Here is a 7,684-nt window from a genome sequence, read left to right on the forward strand (position 1 = left end):
CTGAGGCCGACTCAATCGAGTATGGGTACCGGGTCCCCTTTGGCGGAATTCACGTCTTCATCGGCAAGATCGGCGAGTCAGAGCCTGAGCCGGACATCTGCACCGACATCGTCGAGACGGTTCAGCGCGCACGACCTGCCAGGGTTTAACCCGGCCAGAAGCACATTTTCATTGGATTTGTTCATGGGGCAGATCTTGAGGAAGATTTTGCATCTGGTGGAGAGAAGGCCATCTACTCGGGTGATTGAGTCCTCAACCGGAGAGACGGAATCCATCTATCAGCTTCAAGACGACGAGCTTGGGGGCTACTCCGATGACAACAGTATTTCAGACCCCTATGAGCCGCCCTCCAGGGCTGCGATCTTCATGGCTGGCACTGGGCCGACTCTTAATTCATCAACAGCAGCAGTGATGACGTCTGGATCGACTGCCGCTGTGACAGCTGGGGCCAGCGGCTCAGCGCAGCCGCCGGCTCAAGTCTTATCTGAACTCTTGGGCACTTTGTTGACTCTGTTAGCCATAGAGCTTACTACGACGAATCAAGTACAGCACAATGCAGAAGTTGCAAAGGTGCGAGATGAGGTGGCTAAGGCCCAGGAGGATCTTAACGCGGAGAATACCAGGATGGTGACGGAGCAAGCTCTGATGGATGCGGAATCACAATGTATGAGGGGCGGAACCTTTTTAACACACTTGGGGCCGGGACAAGTAACCCGCCCGGTGTAACCCGGGCTGCAGAGGTGCCAGGGAGCGGGATGGAGGATCAGCCTCGTTTGCCGGACCCACCTCATAGGGATCATACCCCTCCTCGGCGGTTTCCAACACCCTCTGGCCATAATTCTAACCCAGTGGATAATATGATAGAAGCGGCGACACGATTGGTAGCTATTCCGATTAAGGGCGAGCCTCCGGCTGCAGTGGAGACCCGGAACATTGTGGAGCTTCTTCAGACAGCTGTAGCACATCAGGCTGCTTATTCATACGGCCGTGAGCGAATTCATTCAACTCCTCGCCCAAGTCAAAGTTACAGCCAACGTATTGATTCACCAGCGGTTTCCAGCAGCAAACGGCGTCGTAATCTGCCCCGCAATGATGACCCGCCTCGTGGGAATAACCCGCCCCGTGATGATAATTTACTAGCTAATGCTCAGGAGATTGTGGATCAAGCTCGAGCTTGCCGTGAGGCGGAAGTAGCGGCTCAATTGGGCACTTATCAGCAGCCCCTGGGGAACCCTTCGGCCTCACTTGAAACTGGGATGACTTCCAGGATAGTTGGTGTGCCATGTTTGGTACCGGCTTTGCGTAATGAACAGTTGCCCAAGAATGGCCCTCGTAGGTGCCTAATTATACAGCTGATCTTCCCCCGAGGCTTGGATTGAGAGCTATGAATTGGCCATGGAGATGTTGGATGTTAATGATGTTGTATGTGCCAAGTACTTTACTATGATGCTCGATGGTCCAGCTCAAACATGGTTAAAAATCTTGCCTGCCAATTCCATCAGCTCATGGGCAGAGCTGAAGGCACGGTTTATTTATATTTTTAAAGGTACATGCAAGCAACCTCTGACGATTATTGATCTCGATAACTGCGTGCAATGTGAGGATGAGTCGGCCCACCATTGGGTTTGCCGGGTTTCAGCTATTATTCACTCATCAACAACATTGTGGCGGGTTCAGTGGTCCTAGTCTTGGAGAAAAATTATCATTTCACCCCTCTCAAGCAGAAGCTCGAGCGCCTTAAACGTCATTGTAATGACATGGGTGAGCTAATGGACTAACAAGGGCAAGAAGAATGGCAGTGGTAAGGGTCAGCAGCAGAATGTGACAGGGCACAATGGCCGTAATCGGGGCAACAGTGGTAAGCGCAGGCACCCTGATGGCGGGTCAGATATAGTGGCCAACACCAACACTGGGTATAAAGGCCAGCATCGTAATGGTAATGGTAAGCCGGCCTTTGGAGGAAAGAATTTTAACCTTGAGGCGATGTTTAATGAACCCTACCCAAAGCACAGTCTGCCTGATAAGCCGGCGAGTCATGTCTGGAAGGATTGTTTTATCATGAGAGAATACATGAATTCTCATTTTAATCAGAATCATGGTAATAATAATGGGCCACCTGGCGGGTCAGGATCCAGGTCACAGGGACCCAGTTTTGGTGGTGGCGGCTCAAATTCCAGTTATCAAGGTCAAGGTAACCATGGTGGATACAACCAACAATCTGGTCAGGGCAACCAGCAATAAAATGCTAAGTCATGCTATCAGAGCAATCCAAAGCAGCTTGATGGGGGTCAATATCACGTGTCCACCACAAGTCTCTGCAAGCGTGATAAGAAGGTTCGTAAGCGCGTGGTCAATAATCTTGAGCTGGCAATTCCACGGTACTTGTGATGGTCAGAACATCTGATCACATGGAGTAGAGCGGATCACCCGCCCTGGGTCGAGAATTCGGGTCATCTGGCATTAGTGGTAGACCCTCAAGTGGGTGGTTATAAGTTCACTAAAGTACTTATGGATGGAGGCAGCAGTTCAACATTTTATATTATGACACCTTTCGACGTATGAATTTAACTGACAAGGATCTTAAGCCATCCTCCACAGTCTTCCATGGTGTGGTGCCTGGTAAATCAGCATATCCTGTGGGAAAGATTTCCTTGGAAGTGGCCTTTGGTGATGATCATGACTATAGGGCAGAGACATTATGGTTTGAGGTGGTCAAAATCAAGAGCCCATATCATGCTTTGTTTGGGCGGCCGGCTTATGCCAAGTTTATGGCCTAGCCTTGTTATGTTTATATGCATCTTAAGATGCCAGGACATAAGGGCACAATTACGGTCCATGGCAACTAAAATATCGCTTTGGAGTGTGAGGAAGGTGATGCTGCTTATGCTGAGTCGGCTTGTGCCACGAAAGAGATCAAGTTTTATACAGATAATGTTGACCCGGCTGATATGAATCCTTTGAGGAAGCCCACTACTGAGCAAGACCCTCTTTTGAAGTTTCAGGCTGATGATACTAAACAAGTTGATTTTGTCCCTAGCGATTCATCTCAGCAGTTCACGATAGGGGTGATACGTCTCCAACGTATCTATAATTTTTTATTGTTCCATGCTATTATATTATCAACCTTGGATGTTTTATATGCATTTATATGCTACTTTATATGATTTTTGGGACTAACCTATTAACCTAGAGCCCAGTGCCAGTTTCTGTTTTTTCCTTGTTTTAGAGTATCGTAGAAAAGGAAAATCAAACGGAGTCCAATTGACCTGAAACTTCACGGAACTTATTTTTGGACCAGAAGAAGCCCACGGAGTATCAGAGTTGGACTAGGAGAGTCCCGGGCTGCCCACGAGGGTGGGGGCGCGCCCACCCCCCTGGGCGCCCCCCTGCCTCGTGGACAGCCCGGAGATCCACCGACGTACTTCTTCCTCCTATATATACCCATATACCCTAAAAACTTCGAGGCCAACAATAGATCGGGAGTTCCGCCGCCAGAAGCCTCCGTAGCCACCGAAAACCAATCTAGACCCGTTCCGGCACCCTGTCGAAGGGGGAATCCCTCTCCGGTGGCTATCTTCATCATCCCGGTGCTATCCATGACGAGGAGGGAGTAGTTCTCCCTCGGGGCTGGGGGTATGTACCAGTAGCTATGTGTTTGATCTCTCTCTCGTGTTCTTGAGGTGGTACGATCTTGATGTATCGCGAGCTTTGCTATTATAGTTGGATCTTATGATGTTTCTCCCCCTCTACTCTCTTGTAATGGATTGAGTTTTCCCTTTGAAGTTATCTTATCGGATTGAGTCTTTAAGGATTTGAGAACACTTGATGTATGTCTTGCGTGGGATACCCGTGGTGACAATGGGGTATTCTATTGATCCACTTGATGTATGTTTTGGTGATCAACTTGCGGGTTCCGCCCATGAACCTATGCATAGGGGTTAGCACATGTTTTCGTCTTGACTCTCCGGTAGAATCTTTGGGGCACTCTTTGAAGTACTTTGTGTTGGTTTGAATAGATGAATATGAGATTGTGTGATGCATATTGTATAATCATACCCACGGATACTTGAGGTGACATTGGAGTATCTAGGTGACATTAGGGTTTTGGTTGATTTGCGTCTTAAGGTGTTATTTTACTACGAACTCTAGGGCTGTTTGTGACACTTATAGGAATAGCCCAACGGATTGATTGGAAAGAATGACTTTGAGGTGGTTTCGTACCCTACCATAATCTCTTCGTTTGTTCTCCGCTATTAGTGACTTTGGAGTGACTCTTTGTTGCATGTTGAGGGATAGTTATGTGATACAATTATGTTATTATTGTTGAGAGAACTTGCACTAGTGAAAGTATGAACCCTAGGCCTTGTTTCAACGCATTGCAATACCGTTTGTGCTCACTTTTATCATTAGTTACCTTGCTGTTTTTATATTTTCAGATTACAAAAACCTTTATCTACCATCCATATACCACTTGTATCATCATCTCTTCGCCGAACTAGTGCACATATACAATTTACCATTGTATTAGGTGTGTTGGGGACACAAGAGACTCTTTGTTATTTGGTTGCAGGGTTGCTTGAGAGAGACCATCTTCATCCTACGCCTCCTACGGATTGATAAACCTTAGGTCATCCACTTGAGGGAAATTTGCTATTGTCCTATAAACCTCTGCACTTGGAGGCCCAACAACGTCTACAAGAAGAAGGTTGTGTAGTAGACATCAAGCTCTTTTCTGGCGCCGTTGCCGGGGAGGCGAGTGCTTGAAGGTATATCTTTAGATATTGCAATCGAGTCTTTTAGTTTCTTGTTTTATCACTAGTTTAGTTTATAAAACAAAATTTCAAAAAATGGAATTAAGTTTGCCTCATATGCTTCATCTTTTTAATATCTATCATGAAAATAAGGATTCCGATAATTGTGCTCAATATAAGAAGAATGCATTAGAATGTTTGGCACTAAATATTTGAATGATGAGCATGATTGCACTATTGTTAGTATGAATTCCTTGAATATCCATGATGCTAATGATATGCAAAGCCACAAGCTTGGGGAAGATATGTTTGATGAAGATGATATTTTTTGTACCCCAAGTTTTGATGAGCAAATTTATTATGATGAAAGCATGACTCCTATTTATGATGATTATATTGATGAAAGTGGATTTGGAGAGGTCATGACTTTATTTTGTGATGAATCCACTATTTCGGAAGAGGTTCCAATTGCTTATGAGAACAAAGTTGCTATCTATGATGATTATTGTGATGACTTGTATGCTATAAAGAATAATGTTATCCATGAAACTTGTCATCATGATTTTAGTTTTCAATTGGATTATGCCTCACATGATAGTTATTTTGTTGAGTTTGCTCCCACTATTATGAATGAGAAGAATTTTGCTTGTGTGGAGAGTAATAAAATTTCTATTCTTGTAGATCATAAAAAGAATGCTTTAGGTGCTGGTTATATTGTTGAATTCATTCATGATTCTAAAAATTATTATGAGGGAGGAATATATACTTGTAGGAATTGCAATAATATCAAGTTTCCTCCCTATGTGCTTAAAGTTTCAAAGTTATGCTTGTTTTGCCTTCCTATGCTAGTTGATTATTGTTCCCATAAATTGCTTGATCACAAAATCCATATGCATAGGAAGTGGGTTAGACTTAAGTGTGCTAGTCATATTCTTCATGATGCTCTCTTTATGTTTCAATTCTTATCCTTTATGTGAGCATCATTGAAATCATCATGCCTAGCTAGGGGCGTTAAACGATAGCGCTTGTTGGGAGGCAACCCAACTTTATTTTTGTTCCTTGATTTTTGTTACTGTTTAGTAATAAATAAATTATCTAGCCTCTGTTTCGGTTGTGTTTTTTGTTTTTAATTAGTGTTTGTGCCAAGTAGAACCGTTGGAAAGACTTGGAGAAAGTCTTGTTGATCTTGCTGTAAAAAACAGAAACTTTAGTGCTCACGAGAATTGCTGCCATTTTTATTTGGAAAGTGTTATTTAGTTAATTATGTTTGAAGATGATTAATAGATAAATTCCCCACGTCCATAAATTAATTTTAGAATTTTTGAGGTTCCAGAAATTTGCTTTAGTTACAGATTACTACAGACAGTTCTGTTTTTGACAGATTCTGTTTTTCATGTGTTGTTTACTTATTTTGATGAATCTATGGCTAGTAAAAGAGTTTATAAACCATAGAAAAGTTGGAATACAGTAGGTTTGACACCAATATAAATAAATAATGAGTTCATTGCAGTACCTTGAAGTGGTGTTTTGTTATCTTTCGCTAACGGAGCTCACGAGATTTTCTACTTTAAGTTTTGTGTTGTGAAGTTTTCAAGTTTTGGGTAAAGATTCCATGGACTATGGAATAAGGAGTGGCAAGAACCTAAGATTGGGGATGCCCAAGGCACCCCAAGGTAATATTCAAGGACAACCAAGAGCCTAAGCTTGGGGATGCCCCGGAAGGCATCCCCTTTTTCATCTTCGTTCATCGGTAACTTTACTTGGAGCTATATTTTTATTCAACACATGATATGTGTTTTGCTTGGAGCGTCATTTTATTTTACTTTGTTTTGCTTGCTGCTTGAATAAAATACCAAGATCTGAAATTCTTAAATGTTAGAGAGTCTTCACATCGTTGCATAATTATTTGACTACTCATTGATCTTCACTTAAATCTTTCGGAGTAGTTTGTCGTTGCTCTAGTGCTTCACTTATATCCTCTTAGAGCACGGCGGTGGTTTTATTTTAAAGAAATAGATGAACTCTCATGCTTCACTTATATTATTTTGAGAGTCCTAAACAGAATGGTAATTTGCTTTGGTTATGAAACTAGTCCTAATATGATGGGCATCCAAGAGGGATATAATAAAAACTTTCATATAAGTGCATTGAATACTAAGAGAAGTTTGATACTTGATGATTGTTTTGAGATATGGAGATAGTGATATCAAAGTTGTGCTAGTTGAGTAGTTGTGAATTTGAGGAATACTTGTGTTGAAGTTTGCAAGTCCCGTAGCATGCACGTATGGTAAATGTTGTGTAACAAATTTGAAACATGAGGTGTTATTTGATTGTCTTCCTTATGAGTGGCGGTCGGGGACGAGCGATGGTCTTTTCCTACCAATCTATCCCCCTAGGAGCATGTACGTAATACTTGGTTTTTGATAACTTGTAGATTTTTTCAATAATTATGTGAGTTCTTTATGACTAATGTTGAGTCCATGGATTATACGCACTCTTACCCTTCCATCATTGCTAGCCTCTTCGGTACCGTGCATTGCCCTTTCTCACATCGAGAGTTGGTGCAAACTTCGCCGGTGCATCCAAACCCCGTGATATGATACGCTCTATCACACATAAACCTCCTTATATATTCCTCAAAACAGCCACCATACCTACCTATTATGGCATTTCCATAGCCATTCCGAGATATATTGCCATGCAACTTTCCACCGTTCCGTTTATTGTGACACGCATCATCATTTTCATATTGCTTTGCATGATCATGTAGTTGACATCGTATTTGTGGCCAAGCCACCATTCATAATTTTTCATACATGTCACTCTTGATTCATTGCAATCCCGGTAGAGTCATATCTTGTTCTAGTATCGAGTTGTAATCTTTGAGTTGTAAATAAATAGAATCGTGATGATCATTAATAATAGAGCATTGC

Source organism: Triticum dicoccoides, chromosome 3A, assembly GCF_002162155.2.
Source record: "Triticum dicoccoides isolate Atlit2015 ecotype Zavitan chromosome 3A, WEW_v2.0, whole genome shotgun sequence".
Lineage (NCBI taxonomy): Eukaryota > Viridiplantae > Streptophyta > Magnoliopsida > Poales > Poaceae > Triticum > Triticum dicoccoides.